General features: G+C 44.3%; 1 protein-coding gene across 2 annotated transcripts in view; it reads right to left on the reverse strand.

Annotated features, from left to right (window-relative positions):
- rbfox3a (RNA binding fox-1 homolog 3a) overlaps positions 1-25,447 on the reverse strand; it is a 242,842-nt gene that overhangs the window by 179,132 nt on the left and 38,263 nt on the right. The window contains exon 2 of one of the 2 annotated variants that reach the window (XM_028407838.1): positions 19,516-19,577. The gene's annotated coding sequence lies outside the window, so the exon portion shown is untranslated. Of the gene's footprint in view, positions 1-19,515; positions 19,578-25,447 lie in introns of those variants that run through there. The other variant, XM_028407842.1, reaches the window with a different exon arrangement.

Genomic DNA, 25,447 nt, shown 5'->3' on the forward strand with positions numbered 1-25,447 from the left:
AGCTGGATACGTTCAGACCTATTTTCAAATCTGACTATCACACACATGTCCACACCTAATCCGGCTTGTTTGTTGTCCTCCAAACCACTAGGTGGCGCCTCGTAATATACAGAGTCCGTTCAGGCCGCAGTAGGACCACGTGTGTGTATGCGTCGTGCGTTTTTTTTTTTGTCCCGTGTTGCAAAGCTGTCGTAGTTCGACATTTGTTTACATGTGGCTTTTGTACGCGACCCGGACACTGTCCCAGTGAACACCAGAAGTATCATGTAGCTAGCCCGATTCGCTATTTGTGTTCAGACCTGAGCCAGATGTGAGCAAATCCGTCTAGATCCACCTCCGAGAGGTGGATTGAAATCAGTCCGGATCCAGATTCGCCTTGTTCAGACGCAGAAAAAACTATCCGGATATATCCAGATATGGCCTGAATCCCGCTCTAGCCGGATTGATTTCCCCAGCGTGAACGGGGTCTTAGTCACCATTGCTGCTTTGCTGTCTGCTCCCGATGTCAACACATGCTGATCAGATCCACTATGAACAACTAAAGAAAGAGTTTCATGTCAACAAAAACACACATGAAGAACTTTTCAACCTAAACTGTCACTAAAAACATGACACTTTTAAGCGTCAACATCTTGGAATTATGCAGCTGCAGCACAAAAAGTACAAGAGAACTCTATCACAGCCTCATAGCTTATATATAAAGCACATCAGTGCATTAAAAAGTAGCCAAGCTTCAGTGTGTGTTGCTCATCCAGCTGCAGGAAGCAGAAAAGAATCAAAAACATTTGAATTCAGAGTGTTTCTACTGCAGAAAGAAGAGTCCTTGCACCCTCTCAGCGGCGGCGTGTTTACACTCTAAGCCTTGTAAACACATTCAATACACATACCTCACCCCGACAACGTGCAGCTATGCTAATGTTGCTGCAGCCTATTTGTTTGGCATAATTAGCTGGAGGACTTGTGAACTCCATCATGTCCGTTTCTAAAGGAGGGAGTCAGAGCCGCTACAGAGAGGTGGTGTGACGGGGATCAGATGACGAGGGAAGAGTCCACGGACTCCCTGCACCGCGTTGGTGAAATGTGCTGCGTGTACAGGGTGGTGCTGAGGAGGGAGAACACTGATGGAAAATAACCTCTATTAATCACTGTGTAACAATCGCTAAATTAATTTTCACAAAAAAAAATGATCACACAACACGAGTAAAGAAGTTCTCCTTATCAGTACACGAGTGTGTGTGTGTGTGTCCTGCTGCAGCAGTTTTGATTAAATTGAAAGGCGTGCTGGGATAAATGAAGTGAGGAGTTGGTGTGTACAGACCTGACACGTATTAATGACCCTGGATGGGATGAAGAGACACCGGTAATAACCCATTCAACACAGAGGAACAATGGAGGAGGAGGAGGAGGAGGAGGAGGGAGGAGGAGGGAGATCCCCTGATTATTACACAGGAAGAGAAGGATGAATGGAGGAGCTCATACTGACTGACTCACTAGAAAATGTTAACGCTGCAACCTTTTGACCGAGAGTCACAGAGCCTGACACAACAACACACACACACTCACCCGGCTGTTAGGAGGGAGGTGACGCAGCAGTACATGAGCTGGGGTGTAACACATAAGAACCTCATTCCCTCTGTCAAGCACGGTGGTGGAAGTGTCATGGTTTAGGCACTGATTCCTTATCGGTTCTGTAGACAGTGTTTTATATTTAGAATAACCCACGAATAGATGTGTCGGTCCTATATGAGGGTCACGTGATAACATCAAATACGTGTGAAATGAAGACTAAAGTGAAGAACAAGCACTAATGTCATTGGGAATCCTCTGGTTTAAAGCACTAGCTTCTCTCACTAGCCTGCTTCGTAGCTGCTAACTGAGCTAATCCTGTCCAGATCAAACCACGCAGGCCTTGGAACAACAGACGAGCTGCAACTGATTAGCATATAAAAAAGAATGAAAGATGGTGAACAACAGTGGTTTCCATAGCAACACTTTAAACACTCAAAAATCCAAAAAAAAGAATATGAAAAATACTGTCAGGACGTCTGTGTTGACACAACAACATACATGCTTTCATACAAACCTCACACACTCACACACACAAACACACACACACACACACACACACACACACACTCCCGCTCTCCAGCGGCTGTAATCCATCCAGGACCTTTCAGCCTTTGGGCGTTTAATGTAAACACTGTGATAACACAATCAGTCCCAGTTCTCTCCATCCTCCTCTCTATCGCTCTCCTCCTGCTCCCTCCTCTCCACTGCTCCTGGGCCAGATAATGAAATACATAAATGCAACACGGCTTTTTTTTAAGACAGTGGGCTGTTTTCCTCCCCTTTCCCATTTTGCCTTTGATGTCAGTGCAAGTTTCGCTCCAAAACAAAATGCACAACAGCCAATGAATAATGGAGCCAAGTGCGGCACAGCCACCGTCTAATCTCAGCAGGCCTGCAGCCCAACGCTTCAAAGCTTCACGAGCCTGTGAAGCCACGGCAGCATCACCATAATTATCATACACAGCAACAACAGCTTTGTAATGCTGAAGCAACGCCACTGTAACAACAGAATCACACCGTCGCAACAACACAAATCCAGAATGAGGCTACAAAAATCAACACAACTGTAAAAAATCAGCACAAAAACACGACAATGAGTCGCACAAACAGAGCGAGGCCGGGTTACTGCTGAGGTGTAAATAAACACATCGACATGCACACATGATGTAAAGGAGGGGCGCCCATTTATTGATATGGGCTCTGCTTTTTTCTCTACTCACCAAACTGTGCCACGATATTAACCCTTTCACTGCTATGATCATAACTTCTTTTTTTTAATGATTCAGAAAATGTTCTTTGTATTCATTATTTTACCTGTTTTTCTTCAGATGAAATATAACTTTTAAAAGCTGGCACATATTTGTTATCATGTTATAAATGCTCAGAACAGTGTGTAATAACAAGAAAAGTTAAAAAACGGATTTGAATTTTCATCAAATTTGTCTTTATAAACAACTATAAATGTGCAGCAACAACAACATCAACTCTCCAACGCTCCACAAAACTCCCGCCCCTGGCACACAAGCAATGTGGTCATTACCGTAATGAATGTAATAGCGATCAAAAGAGCCGTTACGCAGCTTTCAGAATCTGTTGAGATTATTTCAATAGTGCGAACATAACCAGAGCTACGGTAGTTTGAACAGCGCAAGTCCATTTCTGTCGCCAGTGATAGAAAAAAAACTAGCTTAGCTAGCTGCTAACTATACTTATGTGAGTATTTGATTTGATCTCACATTGGGACACGTCATTGTCATTAAAGGGCTACTCATGGCGGTCCACAGTTCTGTGCTACTACTGTTCACTCATCGACACATTCTCACCGCTATGTCGATGACACCCGGCTCTATTTATCTGTTTATATTTAGAATATATAGACCACAGTGCAGCAGTGTCTTCTAATTGGAAACACACACAGTGAAACACACAATTTTTCCAGTTAGTATGCCAAGTAAAGTAAAGTGAAGCCTCGTTTGGGGAATCTTTTTTAATTTTATTATCAAACCTTTCCAGGCATTGCAGACGCATCAACATTCAGGCAGGATCAATGGACGACATGCTGAGACATTAATCTACACACTGTGACTGAAATAGAACAATGATACTTGAGATGAGTCATCCAGAACAACAAAGTGTTGAAAATAGCCTGATTACACTGATGGATTTATTTAATTAAAGTGGTAGAAAAATGTCTGGTTATATAATAGGAAGCCTGTATATTAGCGGCCGACCACTTCTTAGTTAATCTGGTTAGTCTTGATTTACTCTGGAATGTAACTACAGCACTTCACAGTATCAGTGTCTGTAACACACACACATGACACGATGCTCAGTGCACACACCGTGCACGCAGTATCAGCAGTTTATCAGCCTCATCTCACCGCGCTGATCGAGCTAACTCGGGGTTTTTACAGGTGACATTCAGAGCAACACAATGATAGCATTGGAGGGAAATGTTGTTTCAAAGCAATCATCATGCTTATCATGGAATCAGCGATAATCCTCCCATATTGAAACAAGCAAATGAGCAAGACGGCTGTGAGTAGGATCTTCCATTAGACTAATCACGCACAGTGCCACTCTTCCAGACATTATTTCATTACAGCGCGCCGAGTGCCGTGCAAGACGCCTTTGTTTGCATAAACACCGCAGAGGGATATCTGATTGACAGAGTTGAAATGATAAGAGGCAGCTCGGTTTGAGCTCGGCTGTTTGTTCAGAGGAACGCAGCTAACTGGCTCCGGTGTAGCTCTCTATTCTCTGTTTATCCGGTGATACACACCAGCCCAGCCTCACGCTGTCAGCTATAGGAAGCGGACCGTATACCATCATCTACCAATGACATGATGACAACTCACATGTTTATCAGCTGTCCAAGCAGACAGCAAGCTAACACAGGAATGACACTAGACAGGAAGAAAACATCTAATCATCACCTTCCATCTTTCATGAATTATTATATGACTTTTCTGACACTTTCTGTCTTCCAAGCACTGCTCATATAATGTCCAATTTCATGAGAGTAATCTTAGATTTTGTTGTATTTAACGTATTTTCACGACTATAAGGTGCACCTAAAAGCCTAAAATTTTCTCGTCGGCTGTGCGCCTAATAATCTGGTGCGCCTAATGTATGGGTTGAGTACCTGACACAGGGACAAAAATACGTACACTACCTACGCTGGCAGCATCGGCTTTCACTGTTGTTCTCGGTTGCCATGGTAATGGACAGAAACTTCTGCCTATGGTCATTTTTGACAGAAAGATGCTGCCAAGAGAAAAGTTTCCAGCAGGAGTCCTCGTGAAGGCCAATCTAAAGGGCTGGATGGACCAGGAGAAAATGAATTGTAATAAAGTTCGACTTAACTCGCTGTTTTGCTCCCGTTACCTTTTTATTTACATATGTTTTAGCGTAGCGTGCGCCTTATGGTCCCGAAAATATGGTATATTTTTTGCATGCACTTCTGCTGGTGGTAAACACTCCGACAGACACATAATGATGAACATAATTCATCATATGCAGTACTGAAGTGAAGTGGGAGGACGTAGCTTCTTTTTTTTCCCCTCCACTTTGCTAGTGTTAAACTGTGCAGGCAGAATAATGCACGACTTCCATAAGGAGGCCTCAAAGGCCCATGCAAATAAGTGTGAAATTGCAATGTAATCATTTATGTAAATGGCATCATGCTGAGAAGAAAATTCATAATTTCTCTCAAAGGCGCTGAAAGGCTAGAAGAAAACCATAGAAACAGAGATGGGGGGGGGTATAAATGATTTAACAGGAACAAAAATGAAAAAGTGACTTATGGCAGCGACGTTAAAGGAATCCACAGTGTTGACATAACGCCATATAAACTGTGATTAATCCAAGAATAGCGAGAAAATAGTTAATAAACTTTAAGATTAAGAATTACTTTATTACTCCTGTAGGTGAATTAGAGTGCATGCTTTATTTTTGCTGTAAAGTTGTAAAAGAAGTGCAGTTTTTCACATGAGTTCCTGTTTTTCCAACAGTCAAGGTGTTCACACACTATATTCATATTGCTTGGATCCTACAGTTTCTATTTCATAGACTATATAAAAGATGGACAACATGACAGCTCACCAAAAGTGAGGCCAAAACATCTGCACTACCCCCTGCTGGCTGGCTGCAGTAAATGTCATAATTTCACCTCCATGATGCTAAACTTCAATGCAAATTAAATGCTTGTGTTTTGATAGGTTTGTATTAATTATTGTTGTCTAAAACAACCAAAAAGGAGAAAGTAACAGCACAGCAGCGATGCAGCTTCACCCCTTCAATTGCTACTGTACACCCCGGTTCCAAGATGGCGTCATTTTCCAACACAACAGTACCTGTGAGTTCACACTGGAGAAAGTCAATCCAGCTCAAGTGGGAGTGAATCCAGATCACCTTTAAGCTGGATACATTCAGACTTATTTTCAAATTTGGCTATCACACGTGTGTGTCCGTGCTCAATCCAGCTTAACCTGGCTTGTTTGTTGTCTTCCAAACCGCTAAGTGGTAAGCATGCGTCGTTCATTTTGTTTGTCCCATGTGGCTTGTTCTTTATTTTTTTTTCAGTTTAAAAAGCAGTTTACTCCTTTGTAGCCCTGTTGAAAATAAACTCGGGGCAAAGCCGTCATCGGTCAACACTGTCCCTGTGAAGTATGACGTCCCTAGTGGGATTCGCTAGCTGCATTTGTGTTCAGACCTGAGCCACATTTGAGCCAATCTGGCTAGATCCACCCTTGAGAGGTGGATCTATCCAGATACAGTCCGAATCCCGCTCTAGCCGGATTGATTTTCCCAGTGTGAACAGGGTCTCAGTGCGTCATTTTGGCTACAAATGTGTACAATGGGTGGAGGTGGAGCTGCATTATCCATGTGTCTATATTACTCAGGTTTGATGGAGCTGCTTGTTCCGGCTTGTTATCAGCTGTGAGTGATCATGTCATTTACTTCAGCAGACAAACCACAAACCACAGCTACCATCACCCAGAAAACCCTCGCTGTCTGCGTCACACACAAGAATTAGAAGAATAGTCTGATATGAAGAGGAGTTGATGAAGAAACAGACTTATTCCTGGAGGTGTGTGATGCACCTGACTCCTGATGGCTGAGTGACAGCTGAATGCTGACGCCTGACAGGAGGAGAGGAGAGGATGAGGGAGGAGGTGCAGATAAAAGTCTGCCCAGATGTCAGAGCCTCCTTCAAGCCTATCAGGAGATCCTTCTCTCTCGCACCTTTCCTGCTCCTGTCACTTTGCTGATGAGAGCATGATGGATTGAATTCATGTTCTGGTGTCTCTGCTTCGCTTTAAATCACCCCGTTCCACCCCCCCCCCCCCCACCCCCCCCCGACAAATTACCGTTCAGTAAGACGGTTTAATACACAGGAAGTTCTACAAGCTTCTGCTCAATAAAGGGCTGCAGCAGCTGAAGCCCATGGCTGCACTGGTGATATTTCCACACTCCAGATCATCTCCTCTACAAAATGATGACAAGAAATCTCTGCTGCCAGCTTCTCATGGAGAGACACATGCAGAAACAAAACACCTGTGTAGCCTAGACTGAAAGTGCAGTTCACCCTGCAGCCTCTAGGGGCTGGCTCCACAAACCAGCCAATCCCATTAGACTCCCATGTTAGAATACTTTTGTTGACCACCACCTGCTTTCACCTCAGCTCCACCTCCTTGCCTGTATTTGGAGTTTTGTTGGGCTGTGACGCTGCTAACATGGCGATGGGCGGAGTCAGAAACATGCTGGTGACATCATGACAGATATGACGAATACGTGGGCAATCCTTCAACACAGCTCATCACATAAGCTAAAATCTGATTGGCTGAAAGGTTAGCATTAACCTTGAATAGCCATGACAAGAGAAAGCAGCTACAAAGAAGCACCAACAAGAGGAAAGTACAGACAAAACCTGTTTCCACAGCTCAGGCAAAGCTAACCCGAGTAAGACAGCAACAGCAGAGTTAGCCACCAGGTGGCAGCAGACAGCTACAACAAGTTAGTGGAGCTAATGAAGCAAGATGCTAAAGCTTATGGATGTCTGTTCCCACACTTTTAAAGGTAGAAACATGGTGAACCAATGCTAACAGGAAGTGTAAACAGACACACACATACACTGAGGTGTGAAGTGACCAGCTCACAGCCGGACTCGGCTGCCCTCGGTGCGTCTCATGTTTTCGTTTTTCCTGAATATTCTTAGACAGTTTAAACACGTGGTGCTAATAACACCTCCACATTCTCCCAAAATAAACCATAATGAGCTCCTGTATTGATTCATGCACAGGCACAAAAAGATTGGGGGGGGGAGAAACAACATTTGGAGTTTTGGAAATTGACCGCGTTAATTACGGCAGCCAACTGCTTAAAATGCATTTGGTTCAGAGGGAAATATGTAGATCATCTGTTAGAGGCAGTCACATCTTATTAAATGTGGAAAGCTGAGAAAACAGACCTTGGCAGCATTTATCAAACACACACAAACACTTTCCCTCCTTCACACACATACAGTATAGTATACACACACCTACCTGTTGGCAAACAGCATGCATTTTACATAAGGTATAAATCACACACACATACTGCAGTAACAGTGAGCTCATTAGCTCATGTTAGGCAGCATGGCCGTGCATTGCTGTAGTATAAATAAGCAGGTGTTATTTACACATGAGATGTAATCCAGCAAATAACATGAAATGTATCCACTGTGGCTTGTAATCACACAGCTGCAAAGAAATGGCTGTTTATTAAGGAACTAAGGGTCCAACAGTGCCGGCTCTGCTTCCAAATGTCGAAGAATCAGAATCGTGCAAAAGTCAAGTTCGAGATCCAACAGGTCGACTGAACCGACCACTGCTGTTGTTATTCAGCCTGGATTTACTGTAGAAGAGATTTCCACTCGGCGGTGACCTTCCACTGATGTTGTCATTGGCACTTAAAAGAGTTGTGAAAGTTGCATTGAATTAAAAAGTGATTTTCCTGACTGTGCTAAACAACGTAGCCTGAAGGCCTGCAGAGGTGCGCTGAGAGGAGGACTGTTTACGAGCGCCCTCCTCCTCCTCCTCCTCCTCCATCTTCCTCCATCGCTCTCTGGAGGATGGGGTAAAGCTTTAGGCCTCTGATCTCCTCTCATCACAAATGCCTGGTGGTGATGGTGGGGCGGAGGAATCGCTTTCAAATCTTAATCAACTCTTTTCTCACATTCTCTCCGTCGTTCTATCCCTTCCTGCACTCCCTAACTCCCATTCTCCCATGTCTTCTAATTAGAAATGCTGAAAAAGCACAAATTAAGCAAAATAGGATGGAGAGCCTGGTCCCTGGACGGCACGCTGAGATTTGGACAGGGTTGGGATGATTTAGGTAAGTTTGCTTTGTGGGAGATGAAAAGTAAAGAGGAGAGAAAAAAAAGAGGCAGGAGAGGCGGCTCCTCGCCATGAAGAGCATTCTTCATCACCTGAGCTGAGTCGCTTTTGTTTCAAACACTTCTCCTGTAAAGAAAGCATCGTTTCAGTAAATGTGTGTGTCCACACGTATCCACACAAAATCACTGAAAATGTTGTAGTATGCATGCCAGGCCTGTGAGTGGCATCGTCATTTCTGAACATGGAGACACATTTTAAAATGAGTCCACTCTGGAATCCATGTTCGAGTTCCTAAAACTCTGGATCCATGTAGATGAAACACACATACGATAAAAAAAACTTTTGCGGCTCGCCTTAGCTCATCTCCGTGTGGACAGGGCCTTAACGAGCTGTTAACATAATATATAAAATTAACTATACATCTAAAAAGTGAAGCAGGACTAATGTTTTATTCACTCATTCCACATGTGTAGCGCCATCTTGTCCTAGAGACAGTGATGTCACAGGGTTGGTTGGAAGTTAGCTTGACAGCTTTGACATTGACCACCAAGCTAAATGTCATGCAAGGGAGGTCGTGTTTGTCCTGTGACTGGTCTCTTAATTGGTGAACAGCTCGTTGGCTGATGAGAGAACGTCACCAAGATGGCCTTATACATCACTACAGTTTGCATAGTGTGTACATACGTCTGGCTTTGGACCACTTTTACAAGTCTGATCTCAGATTGAATAAACACCTCACAGGTGTGTTAGTAACCTTTGCACGGTGTGACACGTCTGTAGATGTGAACACACACTGAGTGCTGCTCAAAGCTGATGCTTGTAGCCTTATATTAAAACCTGATAAACACAAGGACACATCGTCGAAGCACTTTGTGGCCTCTCGCCTCTCGTCTCGATGCCAGTTGACATTTAAAATGTGCCTTTTTTGATGATGGGTGGGGGTGGGGGTGGGGGTGAGGAAGGGGAAGGGCATGAATCCACAGTGACTCGCTTCTCCTGAAAGGGTTAACCGTTTGTGGATGTATCCTGCAGCGTAAACACTGGCACCACTGGCTTAGCCTGATTAGCATAAAGAAATGTAGCGGCAAAGAATCTGGTGGTTGGGAGGAAGCAAACAGAGAAAGCGAGAGAGAGGGAGAGAGGAGAGGCCACAATACACACTGTCCGTCTCTGTTTGGTAGAATTAATGGTTAATGTAGAGATGCAGACTGACAGAAGTCAGATCTTTGTGTCTTGCTCCAACCGTCTGACCTTTGAATCGCCTCTTACAAAAGCTTTGAGGGCTTTGAGGATCTTCCCTCACGTCTCCACCACGTGACACAATATGTGAGAGAATCTCTCATTAAATAAAAAGGGAGAAAGAAGAAATGTCTTCAGGCTTTAATATCCCCAAAAGTTTTATCACACATCCAGTCAACTTTTTCTGAGCTGCGTTGGAGCCACTATCTGACCCTGTGAGCAGTCACTTACACCAACATCCAGGCTAATTCTGTGCAAATAATAATTTTCAGTCTGTGTTTCAGTAATATAATTAGAAGTTGAAGAGATAACAGTGAAGAAGAAGAAAAACCCAAAAGAAAAGGGGACGGTAATGTTTTTGCTTTAGGACTCAAAAAAAAAAAAAAAAACGTGGCCTGAATCTGAAGTAAACCTTCTTTCTCTTCACATTCGACAGAACTACTGTGCCTTCGGCTGCATCCTTATCTTTTCTTTTGTGTCTCCTCTGTTTTTTTTTCCTTCAGCCAAGCTCATTGTCTTTGTTCCCCCGGAGCACGGCATCCTTTTTATGGCAAAAGGACACAGTGTGTTGCACAGAGGTGAGAACTGCCTGCTCTCTCGGTTAGTGATGTTTCTTTATTTCTGTGGAGGCCATCGGAGTGCTGTGAACTCAAAGAAAATCAGCTCGAGATGCTCATGAAGTCAGGTCAGCAACAATACTCAAGGCAGGCTGTAGCATTTAAACCAGGCTCAGCTGGAGCCCAAAGTGTTGCCAAGAAAATCCTCCACAGTATCACAGCAGCAGTCTGAACCGCTGATACGAGGCAGGGGGGATCCATGCTTTCCATTTCGAGTAGACCCTCTGGATGTGGCAGAAGAAATGCTGTTCGGGAGCAGCGCCTGGTCTGCTCTTCTGCTGCTGTAGACCATCTGCTTCAAGGTTGTGGAGACCGCGGTTAGATTCTGATAATAACTTGAGCTTCAGCATGTGCTCGAAGGCACTGACCTTCTGCCGTGTAGCTCAACAGGTATAAAAATGTTGAATTTTAACTGATATCTGTCCACCAGAACAACTCAACTATGTTCACTCCACTTCACTAAAAAGCAGACTACCTTCCATGATAGGAACTTCTCTCCTGGATAGCCACAGAAATGGCGGATCACGACCTGAGAGAATGGCCTCCAGCCTCCTGTGTCTCTCTCTGTATATATTGCATACAAACGTGGAAAAGGGCATCAAGCATTTGAATTCTATCAGAGCATACACCAATCCTGCTCCGACAAACATCCCGTACAGCCCACCTGAGATGTTTGTGAAAAGTTCATCTGCTGTTGAATTAACCTCCTCAGCCATACTGCGCTGAAAACAGTGCTGTACTGGCTGTTCCTCAGTCCAATTACTGAGAAGTCCTGATTAAAGCAAATCAAAGGACGGCCCTCACCTCACTGATCATAGCTCAGATGGTGATGTGTTTACTGCCACAGGTGACAGAGGGAGGATATTTGTGTGGGAAGAGCTGTGAGAGGTTTACTGAGAGGTCAGGGAGTGATAAAGAGAACGAGAGGCAGACAGGGAGCACTGAAAGGAGGAGCTGGAAGATGACACCATGAGAATATCATGCCGGTCAGGCATAAAAGATGTCCGGGCCAAATTAAACTGAGTGCATGCTGAGATTAAATGACGATCTTTCTACTAAAAGGAAAGATTCTGCAGACCTACAGAGACTAAAAGGTCAGTAAGCGCTGAGGTAATTTCTTAAATTTACTTTCATCTACTTCATCAGTCTTTGTGGAAGATTTTGGCTTGTTTAGCCTCATTTTCACTCTTCCTTGCAAAAATGTGCATCAAAACTTTTATACTGCGAGATTCGCATCGTAACCCGCAGGAATCCCCGCCCGCTGCAGCTCTGTACAATGCGGCGCTGCCTCCTCCAGCTGGTGGCGCTCTAGGCGACCGCCTGTATCACCTATGCCAAGAGCTCTGATCCACTGACTTTAAACAACACTGCAAGTAATGAATTCTGCTGCTTTTCCAATATGTCCTTTGTCTGTCCAATACAACACACACCTGTCAAAACACGCCACTGTCTGATAGGCTTGCTGTTCATCACCAGAAATTCACTATGAGACTTTATATGCAACCTGGACTCCTCTTACAGCATCTCACTCACCAAACTTTAATATCCAGAGTCCTTTTGTTTCCATATGTCAGTTTCTGCTCTGTTTCTATTTGTGTTTCTTTTTGCATCTCTTCTATCACACACCCCACTGTGATAGTTTCATTAAAGGAAAGAAAGAGGCAGTCGAGCAGAGGAGACAGCTACTCAGGGATCAAAACCTCTGGACTGTAGTGAGGACATCACTGGAGTGTTACTATGCAGTACGTCCAACAACGAGGAGAAAGTTTAGGCTCTTGCTTTCTTTTCTTTTTAAGAAAAACTTTTTTAATCAATTAAATGATTTACAGAATGTTAATCTAAAAGCTATTAAATGACTTTTGGTGTACCCCAAGGCTTCAGGTCCTACACAGTTTGAAACCTCTTGATAACATCCGTCAGAAGACACTCGGGGCCCACTGGTGCCTGTTTAAACAGCATATTCGGGATCAAGTTGTGCATGGCAGAGAACGTTTTAAAGCTCAGTCTGGACTGAAGTCTTAAACTCACGTAATGTAACAGTGAAAACAAATCAAAGATATTATATTTGCAAGCTGCAAACAAAAGCTCTTTAAACAAAACTATTATAAGTGACAGCAAACTTTGCATTGCAAATACGTCTATATGCAGACGATGTAGTGCTTTATGTATCGATTGTAAAATACGATTAGGCATTTTACAAATGGTTAAAACAAGCCTACAGAGATGGGAACACAACAAATACAAACACAATACCATAAAGGCTATTTTAGACTTTTCAAGGACTCGTGGGTAATCAGTGAGAATTGATAAACTGTGTTTCTTTTGCTGCCTGGAGTCAGAGCGACTGATAGTTTCCATCAAAAGAGACTTAGACAAGGTCAGCCTCGTCTAAGTGTCGACTCTAACCTAGAGAGACGTACAACCTGGATAAAATCACTGACAGACCAATTCACCCTCTCTCACACACACAAACTGAACTGATGATGGAGTCTTTCTAATCCATGAACAAAGGCGGGAGGAGGAGGAAGACAAAGAAAGAGAGTGGGTTTATTTGTCGTCATGTGATTGTAATCATGGGGAAGCTATGTTTCACATATGCTGCTGGTGTGTATATGTGTGTGTGTGTAAGCTGTGATAGGTGTGCTAAAGTGCCTGCTGCCACTGTCAGTGGGCTGATAGTGCCTCTAATCACCTCTGATAATGGGGGACAGCCTGTGACTTTGCCTGGGGCAGGGATTCTGGAGTGTGTGTGTGTGTGTGTGTGTGACACACAAAGACGCACAAAAACACCATCAGCAGACAAAAATACAGAATATACCTCATACACTATGTCTGAACTACAGTTGCAAAAACAAAGGGAGACGTGTGTGTGTGTGTTACTGTACACCATCCTGATGGTGTAATTGTACGGTGACAACACACTTTACTGTAGAGAGCAGATTGTTCCCCCGTGGCTCTAGAGTTTTACACATTTGCTGACAAAAGTCAGCAGCATTCACTAAACATAAGTAGGACGATCATCGGATCTGTTTCCTGTTTCCAGAAAGTCCTCGCAGTCGGGGGAGCGCCGCTTCCCAGCCTGCACCATATGATACCCACAGCTACACCCACAGCGACACGCTGAAAGTTTCATTCTCCAGTGTACCTCTGCGTCCCTGTGGAGTTTTTTTTTTTTTTGCTGAACACAACAAAGTCCTCAGTTTCCACGTAGCTGGAAATCTCCCCATGCTCAATCTGTCTGCCTCTTTGATTTCTAACGTTTCACGAGTCTTCTCCACCTGTTCAGGTAGAATTAATAGAAACATGCGACTGACAGACAGGTCTGAGCGAGGACCCCTGGAGACTCAGAGCAGATAAAAGAAACAACGTGTCTGCAGCGACTCTTCCAACTGTAAACCGGGTTATACAGAACAAAACCACAACAAAGCATTTGTCTGGAAGGAAATGTAATCACAACACAACACAACACAACATCCACCTGCAGTACTGACATTAACACACAGGCGGCTGAAACAACATCTGCATTTACATTTAATCAAAGCTGTCATTGTGACTTAATACAACATGTTGTACAGAGTTCAGCACTATGACAAAGACATGAGGTCGTTCATTAGGAGGATTTTTTGGAGCTGTTGGTGCAGACAGATTAAGAATTCAGCACCACGGAGAGCTACACCCATCCCAGTGCTCCACAGCACGTATGAGCCGTTTTTATTCATTTTTGCTCCGTTTGTTGAGAGTTTGGGAAAAAGTTTACTTTTCTTAAATTGAATCTCTACCCCTCTCACTGCCCAACAGTCTCACGGTGCCTTTTTATGCTGCTACAACCCTCCATATATGAGACAATTGTTCATTTTTTTGTTGCAGTAACATGTTAGAGAATGTCAAGTTTCCTGCTCTGTCTCTAAAGAGTGATTGGACCATTTGGGCATTGATGAGAAAACTTGTCATGTTGTTCTGCTGATCAGTTAGGAACTGGTTGTTTAGTTAAGCCGAGTACAGTGGAGGTTTGCTTTGGAAGAAAACTGCCTCACACTCGGGTAAGATTTAGTTGGCGCTAAACACGAACACACACTCACCACACCTGCATGTGACGGAGATAAAAACCCTTTAGTTTACTCATGGATTCCTTTTTAACCTTACTATTATTGTTGAGTCGGTTGTTTATCTCATTTTATTTACTGGCAAACATGACGTTTATTATGATGAGCTTTTTGGCACATTGACCTTTTGTTGACCTCTTTTGTCCCTCCTCAGCTCCTGTAGCTTCTTCCACCCGGTGATCCTGTGGTTTCCCGCTGTTATCGTTTGCTCCTTTCGCATTATTCCTCTCAAATCCTGCCAGCTATAAACTCTGATCTGACCACCTTCCATCAGGTCTAACGTTACCTCCCTCACTCATTTCCTCCTGGCAGAGCCGTGACGTTTTTAGACCCTCGCATGAGTCTGTATGAGACGTGGTCGGTCTGAGACCGTCCTGCATGTTATTGCAGTTTTAGCTCCTCACTTGATATTCTTCAGGTTATTGCGATACAGGCTGCAAAAGATAAAGTGCAGTTTGTCTTTGAAATGTGTGCATTTTACGATGCTTCATATCTGTGAACATGGAGACTTTTTCCATATCGTCATTCTTTATTAACCACAAATCATTTCACAGCAGGATAATGATAAAATTAGAAAGTGTCAGATGTGTTTAATGGCTCCTTTGGGGGACTTCAGTCCACTGAGAACTCTGTCTGTGTCTCCATTCGTCTCTCTCTGTTTCAATTTTGTGTGCTGTCATTGATTGTCCCTGGCTGTTTGTGTATTTGGAGGATGTTCTTCGGTGTTCCTGCCTCACCACACTATCCATCTTCCTATCTATTCCCACACAGAGGAGGCCCGCTCGCTCCTCCAAATGAGAAAGTAAAAGGCTTCCCTCCAGCTCTGTACTGCTAAAGATCAACTGTAAATCACGCTAATGGAATCCACGCCTGCATTTGTGTGTGTGTGTGTCTGCTTGTGCATGTGTGTATTGTGTCTGTGAATCGGAGATGAGGCTGTATTATTTTGCAGGAGTTATCATACGGGTAAATGCTCCCACGGCAAGTGCCCATCAGAGCGTGGTGGTGAATATATACTGCATATATTAGGTGCTGCTCTTTTGTGGTTGGGCTGACATGAGCGCGGCGGTGGGGGGCGCAGGCGGCGGGCGGGGGCTTTTTGGTGGCTCAGACGTTCAGCTAGAAAAGACATTTAAAGAGCGGCAGTGGGATGAAAAAGAGTTCAAAAAGAATAGCACTTTAATTATTGTACTTGTGATTCGGATTCTGTGTCGGATAAAGAGGCGACTCGACAACGGAGCGTGCAACTGTTGCAGTATGAGGAGGCAGATAAAGAGGAACTGACAGACAGATAACCTGAGAGACAGAGACAATCAATCAGGAGCAGGTTAAGACAAAAAGCGATAAAACACCCAGACAAGAAGTTATCAGAGCTGTGAGCAGCGTGTGTGTGTGTGTGTGTGTGTGTGGGAGAGAGAGGCCTGATGCAACACAGTGCAAAACTCCCAACATGCAGCACTTCTTAGCAAGTCTGGGCAAATGATAGAGCAATAATAGATACTCTTACCTATTTAAAGGTGTGGAGAACACACACACACACACACACAGAGTGCTGCAGCAGCACAGACACAGTGATTCAGCTAACCTGCTTATCACAGATGGGTTTCTGACAAGGAAAAGTGTCTGCAGCAAGATAGCAAAGACAATCTGATGCTCCATCACTGTGACAGCTGTAGAAGCTTATCATACATCCAACAGTGAGTGCAGCCCCGCGCTCTCACAGGTCATTATGAGCTCTGTGTGCTGGAAAAGGTCTCAGTCATGCAAAAATATCTCAAGAGCTCAAACATCAGAAACAACAAGTTTGAAACTAGAGACTCATCCGCCTCCTTCACAACTTCAGTAACAAAAGTCAACGTCCAATTGTCCGATCATTGTTCAGCCTAATTTGCCTGTTGGCTAAAGAAAAAAAAGAATAAAAAAATCTTTTTTCAAAGTGCTGTGAAATCTTTGAATCAGCCTGACATTAGAGAAGACTGTAGAACAGAGCATGACTAGAACAATGTACTTTGATAAGCAGTGGAAATGTGCCCAGCAGCAGCAGAGGTTATCAAAAGTGAAAGAACAGCGTCCTGGAACATGACGTTTACCAGGAAGAGAAGATTTTAAATGTCGGAGTGGAGTATTACACAAGATAATTCAAGGCACGTTTATTTATACAGCATCATTTGCAAAGACGAGCCAAGGTGCTGGACAGGTCCTCAAACTGCACGACCTCAGAGATGTAGGGCTGAGTTCCAGCTTCTGCTGCTCAGATGTGGATAAGGAGGTTTGAGTTTGAAACTTCTGGCTCCCATATTTGGTTGAAAACCTGAAATGCTGCTGTGTTATAGTCATAGACTGCATATAAAGATAGACGATGTAACAGCTCATAAACCCTGCCTCCTCTTTGGTCACCTCCTACTACGCCTTGGTCTGGAGGCTTAGTTGGAGGTGATATTCCTTCGTCTGAGGCTAAGGCTGCAGGATCATCATGCACAGAACACACAGATAGAGTAGGGTATCATCTGCATAGCGGTGATATAAAAAAAGCCATTCAATTCAATAATCAGCCCAAGCGAGTGGGTGTAGATGGAGAAGAGAAGGGGACCCAGCACCGAGCCCTGGGGAACCCCTATGAAGAAGCTCTGAGAGGTTTGTCCTTGCCACGTCACAATCCAATACATGCAGCTGTCTCTAATGCAGATTCACAGACAGCAGTAGAATCAGTCATTGCACACAATGAATGGTGGACATGGAGATCATTTTTACACAATATTTCCTGCATTATATCCATTCTACCTCACTCTATCATATCAGACACTGTCCACAAAGACAAAACATGCTCATTGTCAATGACTGCATTCATGTGTTTTTATGAATAGGAGCAAAGAAAGGTCTAAAAAGTGCAATTAATGTTAAAAGAACAAAAGAACTGTACAACTACAAGACTGCAACCGCCTCTTTGATACACACACACACACAGCCACACACAGAAACACACACACAGGAACACACACCCTCACAGACCTCAAATTAATAGGGTTTGGTTCATTTGAGTGTTGTGACCTAAGGCTATATTCAATACAACCACACAGGTCTCATTCTCACTAATGAAGGAAAGGCTATTCATTTCAAGGTGAGTCAAATAATAATAAAAAAAATATTAAAAAACATGCTGGGTGTTGAGAAATAAATTATTCGGAGAGCTGTTAAATTGTCAAGGCCAGCGGCATTCTTACAGGATTCCTTTTAGTGCTGCTGCTGCTGCTGCTGCTGCTGCGACACACACACACACAAAACACCTCGCAGGGAAAAATTCATTATTTTATCAGAACGTTGTTGCTTGACCCAAAGTGAAACTTCATATTAAAATGCAAACACCTCGCCGCTTCACAACAAAAGTAAACTTGTGTTGGAAGCTGCAGGGAAGCTGAACTTCAGCAGCAGAAACATTTAAACCGAACATCATCCTTCAGGCTGCGCTGACTTCACACAGCTCACATCATTATCATTGTGGATCAGAACACAGGCGTGTTTATCAAACTGTTATTGAAACCTCAGAGTCCAGGGAGGATGCCATCTAAACTTCCATTAGCTGAGTCATCGGCCATTATGAAGAGGATTTCCTTCCATTTAAACAAAAATATCTCTTTTCAAACCTCTGCCTGCTCTGTGAGTCTCTGACTGACAGATGAATGAGGAAGTCCCTGTTTATACGGAGCCAGATCTCTGATTGAGACTGAATCGTTGAATCCAACCCAGTCTGGAACTGATGGTCTTTTACCAGCACAACAATCGGCTACCACTGGCAGCCAACGAGATCAACAAACACAACAAGTTGCTTAGGTTGTTTTAACACTAGCAGCTAAATTTGTTAGCACGTTTGTGGGTGAATCAGTCAAACAAACTGCAAAAACATGCAAAAATACCCAAAGCTGCCCATCCAAAGATGCTTTTACCCAAGCGGCAGCCTCCGGGGCTCAGACTTGAAGCCCACGCGGAAGTGTCAAAATGTGTAGTTCACCCTGCAACCACTGGGGGCTGGCTCCAGAAGAGTCATTTCCCATAGACTCCCATGTTAAAATGGCCGACTTCACAGCAGAAATGAACATGTTTACAGCCGGGTACAAAAAAAAAAACATTCTGGTCTCAGATGATTCCCTTCTAGTGTTAATTGGACGGGGGTGAATTCTTTTCCGTGTTTTAATTATATTAGGGCTTAAAATTACACATAATCATGGGTGTTGCCGTATTGAGTGACAGGTGGTTGCTGTATCACAGCTTCCGTGATCACCCAACTGTCAATGCTCTCACCCTACTATCCACCAAGACACGAAACACTGGAGCCATTTTTGTGAACATTCTGACCCTAAAACATTATATTCAGAGAGATACAGCAGGAGAAAATGAACCTAAACAGACCAGTTTACAGAGACTCTAGAGAACTATTGATGGATGACAGTGCACACTGTCATCCATTCAGAGCGCTGCGTCAGGCCATCTTTAGCCCCACCACACTGCTAGCACCTTTGTGAGGCAGGTTTCACAGCTGTGACTTAAGTCCAGACAGAAGGAGGAAGGACATAACAGACAAAATATAAATAATGCAAACTGTTGCTGACTTACTTGAGGATATTGGTGAGGCGGGATGAGATGTCTGGATTCCGTGTCTTCAGTAAAACGTCTACCTGTGGATAAACACAAAGACACACAGAAATAAAGTTTAAGTGCTGAAACCTTCGACTGTCTTTGTGCTGTGCAGCTTTTCTTCGTTCTGTAGAAAGAGATTTGGAGAGATTGTGCACATTTCCTGCATGTTTGTCTACACTGTTTGCACTGCGTGTATGTGATTGTGTATGTGTGAATACATAAGAATGCTCTGACAGGTCCTTGTTTAAACAGCAGCATTATCTCTTTGTCTTCCTCCTCCTCCTCCTCGTTTTACTCCCCTACAATCACCCCCACCCTTCACACAGCAGAAAATCTCCTGTTAGCAGACATTTGGCTTCGATTATTTCACAGTAAAGCAGCATCTGTGCCTCTCAAAAACACATTTATACATAAAACAAATCTTATTTAAATATGCTTTATTATTCTTCTTAACTTATCTCACCTATAAGTAAAGCAAAAAAATCAACACAATATTTACACCAATCAGCCAGCACACTGATGGATACCCACCTGTCAGGCAGGGATTGAAACATTTTGTCCTCTCGTCCAAAAAGCAAACACCCAAACGATCAAAGAGCAGGACAGAAACTCACGAGGAAAGAAAAGAAACTTACAAAGAAACTCAAACTAGAAGCAAAACACAGGGTGGACAACGTGGACAGACTGAGGGGAGCACAGGTGAGAACAATCAGGCCATCAACGAGGACTTTCAAAATAAAACAGGAAGCAAAAGACACAGAGCGTCCACTTCCTGTTTACATGTGTGAACCTGAACTCTTCATTCACCTGTTTTTTTAAGTTTGTGGTTCTTACAGCTTGAGTGTTGCATGTTCCAGTGCATATTTGGATCCAACACAACACAGACATGAATAAATAAAACTGTTCTGAGTGTCTGCTATAAACAAAATAAACATTTCATTTGTCAAAAAAGCACGTCCAGTTCTTTTACATGTTAGCATCCCTGCTAGGCTCTGACAACTGCTCCAGTTGCTGCACTGAAGTTGAATCTATAGATAGTCAGAGCAGAGTGTAGCCAGCAGGCAGAGCAGACAGATGGTGTTTCATGGCAAAACAATTTCCACTGAACAGATACAGACAGCTTCACCAGCGCCTGGCAGCCGCTCGCTCTCTGGCAGCCGCCACCTTAAACCTGCGCAATTAAAGTATTTCTCTCTTAATAACAGGGAAGAGGAGATGAAGGATACTGGAGATGAAACTCCCCGGTTACACCGATCATGCCAGACTGTGTTTCCATGGCAACTGTGGACAACAGCAGGAGTAAAAAAGTCAAAAAGAAAAGTCAGCTCAGGAAAAACACGCTTTTGCTGCTGCAGGGACAGAACTCAGGGACAGACCTCAGGGGCCGTCCTCATGTCTACTCTGACCACCGGTGCCTTTCAGCCTGTGTATGTGTATGTGTTAGTTAAGTGTGCTATCTAGTATCTGTTGGCCTTCAGGGGCCCTGGACTGGCCTGGAGCCCCAAGCTTGGCCCTCGCCTGCTGGGATGCAGTGTGTCCGCTCTCATGTATTTACATGCAGAAAGGTCAGTGACCCAAGGACCAACAAATAAACATGCCACACCACCAACCCCACGGACGCCATCTCACTGAACAAACTCCAGCTCCCAGGGGCCTTTGTGGCTGAGCATGTGTTTGTATTCCATACAGCCTCATGTACAGCAGCTCCCTGTGGAATGGGCTCTTGTTCTCGATAGGGAAACACACAGTAAACGCAGCTGATGGAGTGAAGGAACTCCTGGTATATAAGCTCCACGTGTTATTTGCCTTCGTATTTGTTGTTAATTATGGTTTTGATTACAGCTGCTAATTAGAAACATGCATCATTCAGGCCTCATGTTTTCACTTCTGTGCTGATATTCTCTCTGTAGAAGACGACGAGGTGAAGCCATGAGAGCTCAGTGAGCAGTGAGATAAACCTGTCTTAGTCATAACACATGAGCATGTTCTACCTTTATACAGATGAATCACATTTACAGGCTTTTACCAGACCAGATACACACACTCCAGGAAAACTGTATGACTAAGCAGCAACCTGCAGAAGTGTTGAAACTGCACTTCCCTCTGCTGCCTCTAGGGGCAGCAGGAGTCTCAAAATATCCCCATAGACTGCCATGTTAAAATGTCCAGCAGAAACAGCCAGAATGAAGCATAATTATGGACGTGACTGCTCTGAGTGACGCTGCTTCCTGCTTCTGTGACCGCCTGCCAGCCTCTGCTCCACTTGTGCGTCATGTTTTTGAGCTGTTGGTTGGAGGGGCTATGACGCGCTCAGTTCCTCAGAAACCTTTGTGTGACGTCATGGATGCTGGTTATGTTCAGTCTGTCACTCTGGGACCTGGCGGTAACTGACGTTGTAGGTCAGGAGCAAAAGGATGATGAGGTAAACACGACACAGACGGCACAAACAGAGCATGCTAGTAAACAGTGATACTTCCCTCTGGAGCTGATAGATCATGCACTCACAATGTGTTTATTTCCCTCTGTGATGACTCACACATGCAGTGAGGTGTTAGCATAATGAAGCCTGACCCTTTCATCCAGGGTAAAAACCACATATGCCTCAGACGTCGGAGGCTCTGTCTGTCTACCTGCCCAACTGGCACCATCTTCTTAGGCCGTTCCTCAGCTGTTCCTCTGCCTTTGCCGCCGCTCACCAGCTCACAGCAAAGCAGCCAGTCTGGGCTTCACTCAGAACGCTGCTCGTCTGTACGGCAGCCAGGAGCAGCATGAAAACACTCCACTTCACACTTGGCTTTGCAAATTTGCAAAACGAAAACACATTTCATAATTTACACCCTCCTCTTATTTGCCTCACTGGCAGCATGCAGAACAGCAACTTTTCCCTCTTGACCAATTAAAAAGGATTCAGAGGCTTCACAACCTGCATCAACCGACAGCTTCAAGACACAGATGCAAGCCTGTAGGCAGCACTGTGACTGCTGCCACGTTCTCATCGCCGCAGTCTGCTCAGCCTTGTTACTAATGGGTGTCTGTAGCTCAGAGTCCTGGTAGTTTAACCCTTCTGAAGGATCAGATATGGATACACGTATACAGCCGGTGTGTGAAGTGCTTTGAGCTGCTGAGAGGTGATAGGTAGGGAGGATAAACGGTGTCATTCACAGAGGAACACACAGACCTTTTTTCACATCTCTTCACGCATTTAAGAAATCTCCACAAATGTCTTATAGTCTGCAGTTATATGGTTCATCTTTGTACTTCAAATTCACCCATTCACACACACGCAACACACACATCAGCGAAAAACTGCAGTTCACACAGCAGCCTCTAGGGGCTGGCACCAAAACTGTGGCCCACAAACATCGAACACACATCTAAAAAGGTGAAGATCTGAGGGTGTGACTGAAACTTGTCTAGTTCCTGTACAATAAATGGAACAAAGAGCAGACGACGTACATCTGTATTTAGTTTCGAGGCTTCACACTTTGATATCAGGTACATATAAATGTCAGGAAACCTGATTCCACGTGTCAGAGTTCATGGATCACTGCTTCCTTAGTAAGTTTGAGGATCACCGTCGAGTCCCACTGACTTTAATTTAAAAAGATAATCATCTGTTCTCACAGTTTCTACTCAAGGCAGCCATGTTGCTGGTTGTTTTATTCAGTGGTCGTGTCATATGCTCATAATGAGACCTGAAACTAGCCTGAAACAAGTCATATAGAGTCTGCATGTTACAAGCACATAAACAGCCTGAGCTGGGCACACACTCCAACACTGGAGCCCATTTTTTTTTTATGTTTCTCTGTGTTTGAGAGCGATGAAGAGGGCGAGCCGAGGAGAAAAAAACTGGAGGAAAAGTGGTGGATCAGGACGTGAAGCAGAACAGAGGGAGCCAGGAGAAGACAACAGAGGGACGGAGAAGATGGATGGGAGGTTTGCTTCCACTTCCAGGTTCAGAGTGGCTTTTTGTGAAAGTGATTTCAGCACTTCTGAAACGCCTCAGCACTCCTCTTACAGCCCCTAATAACATTTTCACACTGCTCTCATTACCTTCTCAAAACACTGACACACACTCAGACGCCCCACGCTCAAGCACGCAGCTACACACACACACACACACACATCAGCAGCCATGTTTTCCTGGAGTCCACGCACACGTCCCTGTTTAACAGGGTAAATCTGACAGGATGGATTGTCTCAATACCGCAGGGAGAACGCTGGTAAATAAATAACCAATGACAGGGAAAGAAAATATTAATATCCATAAGAGTTGTGTCTGCATGGATTCCCCCAGCACGTTTGTTATTCACAGGCTGCCGCAGACCGGCCCCCTTTGTTAATTTGGTCGGGGTAATATTTCAATAAATCATAGCGGACATGTGGATGCGTACGGGCCGTTCCCACAGCACACGCCGTACGCCGCGGCGTGGCTTTGTTTACTGATGAGCCGCTTTGATGTTAGAAGAAGGTCTAAAGAGGAGGGGCTTTAAGCACGGCGTGTCTGCCGCTGTCACCGGTGCAGCGGTCGGGTGTTCCACGCTGAGCTGTGGAGGAGGAGATGTGGGCTGACGCTGAGCTGGCATGTGGAGATGGTGCTGTGGTAGACAAAGCATCCATGTCACCATCACAGCTCCAAGATACAGTAAAATAATCCTCTACTTCTGTCTATATATAGTTTAAATATAGTAGGTGCTATGGAGAAATGGGTGGAGCTGCTCAGGGGAGAAACATCCTCAGAAAATGCCATGAGTCCAGCTGCCTTGATTGGAGCTGCAGGCTACATATGCAGGCTCAGAACACACAACACCACAATATACAATATGACCCACAGTCATAACAACGCCATCCTAGCTAGAAGCTTGACTAAGGAGCTTATATGATGAATATTTACACATCATCTCCAGCTCTCCATAAACCGCTCTGATCTCCTACACTCCTCTCCACCTGTCCCTCTGTGGGGTTTAGAGCATTCAGCTGCTCCGACTTGGGACCATCGTACCATTGACTCCCTCAAGACTCACCCATCGGTGCTTTTAACCCATTGTTTTAGTGCTTAGTGTTGTTTTGTATTTTTAATATATCGATGTTGCGTGTCTGAGATACACAAACTCCTCCACTACCCTCCTATCCTCCCCAATGGTCATGAGCTCTGGGTAGTGACAGAAAGAATGAGACACAAGCGGCCAAAATGAGTCTCCTTCAAAGGGTGAGGAGCTCGGAGTAGAGCCGCTGCTCCTCCACATCGAGAGGAGTGCCTCCTGGACGCCTCCCTGGGGAGGAGTTCTGAGACTATGTCCTGGGAACACCTTGGGACCCCACCGAAAGAGCTGGAGGATATGTCTGGTGAGAGGGAAGTCTGGGCGTCCCTGCTTTGACTTCTGCCCCCGCAACCCGGCCCCGGATAAGCGTTTGAAAATGGATGAATGGATGGATGTTCTGTGTCCTACAACGCTAGCAACAGTTAGCATGCTACTACATGCTACTACATGCTATCAAATTTCTGATTAATCATGGCACTTGTCAACCCAAAACAAAACAGGAAGTGTCTAAACCCAATATGTTACATATATGACCTGACATGTTAGCAAAACCTCTGAAAACACACATCCTTCAAAATAAAAGCCTGTTAAATACATAATTACTCTGTATATTAACAATGCAGAACAGCATCACTACACCACCTTCGCATGCTGATGTGTGTGTGTGTGTATGTGTGTGTGTGTTAAGCTGAACTGGAAAACTTCCAGAGAGGCAGAGCAGAGTGAAACAGAGGCGGACAGAAAAAGACTTTTAATGGGATCCTTCAAATTGAAAAGAATTCGCCTCTGGATGTGGGAATCCAATTCCCTCCAATCCAACGGGATTGGCATTGAGCAGGGTAAATAAGGATGGATTGTTTGTCCGT

Source organism: Parambassis ranga, chromosome 6, assembly GCF_900634625.1.
Source record: "Parambassis ranga chromosome 6, fParRan2.1, whole genome shotgun sequence".
Lineage (NCBI taxonomy): Eukaryota > Metazoa > Chordata > Actinopteri > Ambassidae > Parambassis > Parambassis ranga.